Source organism: Orycteropus afer, unplaced genomic scaffold (genome assembly GCF_000298275.1).
Source record: "Orycteropus afer afer isolate SDZICR_OR568_19922 unplaced genomic scaffold, OryAfe1.0 scaffold00018, whole genome shotgun sequence".
In the NCBI taxonomy this organism is placed as follows: Eukaryota; Metazoa; Chordata; class Mammalia; order Tubulidentata; family Orycteropodidae; genus Orycteropus; species Orycteropus afer.
Window position 1 is genome coordinate 14,051,290 of NW_006921605.1, and position 1,479 is coordinate 14,052,768.

Below are 1,479 nucleotides of genomic sequence, written 5' to 3' on the forward strand. Positions count from 1 at the left end.
TCTATGAATAATCAGAATATGGAATGTATAAAGTATGAATCTAGGAAAATTAGAAGTCAAAAATGAAATGGAATCATAAAGATCAATATCCTAGGCATTAATGAGCTGAAATGGGCTAGTATTGACCATTTTGAATTGGACAATCGTATGATCTACTATGCCAGGAATGACAATTGAAGAGGAATAGCATCACATTCATTGTCAAAAAGAACATTTCAAGATCTATCCTGAAGTATAACATTGTCAGTGATGGGCTAATATTCATATGTCTACAATGTAGCATAGTGCCTAAGGCACTTGACTGCTAACCAGGAGGCTGGTGGTACAAACCCACCAGCCACTCCTCGGAAGGAAGGTTGGGCAATCTACTTGCGTAGTGTTACTGCCTCAGAAACCCATGGAGGGGTTGCTATGAGTTGGGTCCGACTCGATGGCACATAACAACAACAACACAATGAAGACCAGTTAATATGACTAATATTCAAATTCATGCACCAACCACTAAAGCCAAAGATGAAGAAACAAGATTTTTACCAACTTCTGCAGTCTGAAATGGGTCAAACATGCAATCAAGATGCATTAATAATTATTGGTGATTGGAATGTGGAAGATAGAAACAAAGAAGAGGATCAGTAGTTGGAAAATAGAGCCTTGATGGTAGAAATGATGCTGGAGATTGCATGATAGAATTTTGCAAGACCAATGACTTATTCATTGCAAACACCTTTCCTCAACAGCATAAATGGTGACCATACACATGGACCATGCCAGATGGAATACATAGAATCAAATTGACTACATCTGTGGAAAGAATTGATGGAGAAGGTAGTTTATCATCAGTTAGAGGAACAGACCATCAATTGTTCTATGAAAGTTCAAGTTGAAGCTGAAGAAAATTAAAACAAGTCCATGAGAGCCAAAGTACAATCTTGAATATAAACCAAAAAAAAAAAAAAAAAAAAAGCACACTCACTGCCATCAAGTCAATTCCAACTCTTAATGACCCCCTGTGGGTTTCCGAGGCAGTAAATCTTTATGGAAGTAGATTGCCCAGTGTTCTTTCTGTGGAGTGGCTGGTGGGTTTGAACCACTAACCTTCTGGTTAGTAGTCAAATGCCTTAGGCACCACACCACCAGAGATCCTTATACATCCTTATATCTTGACTATATTCCATTTGAATTTAGAGACCACATTAAGGATACATTTGACACATTGAACACTAATGACTGAAGGCCAGACAAGTTGTGGGATATCATATGTGAAGAAAGCAAAAGGTCGTTTAAAAACAGGAAAAAAAGAAAAGACTAAAATGGATGTCAGAAGAGAGTCTGAAACTTGCTTTTGAACATAGATTGGCTGAAGTGAATGGAAGAAATGATTCCGTAAAAGAACGGAACAGAAGATTTAAAAGCGTGGCTCAAGAAGACAAAGTGAACTATTACAATGAAATGGGCAAAGACCTGGAGTTTAAAAACCAA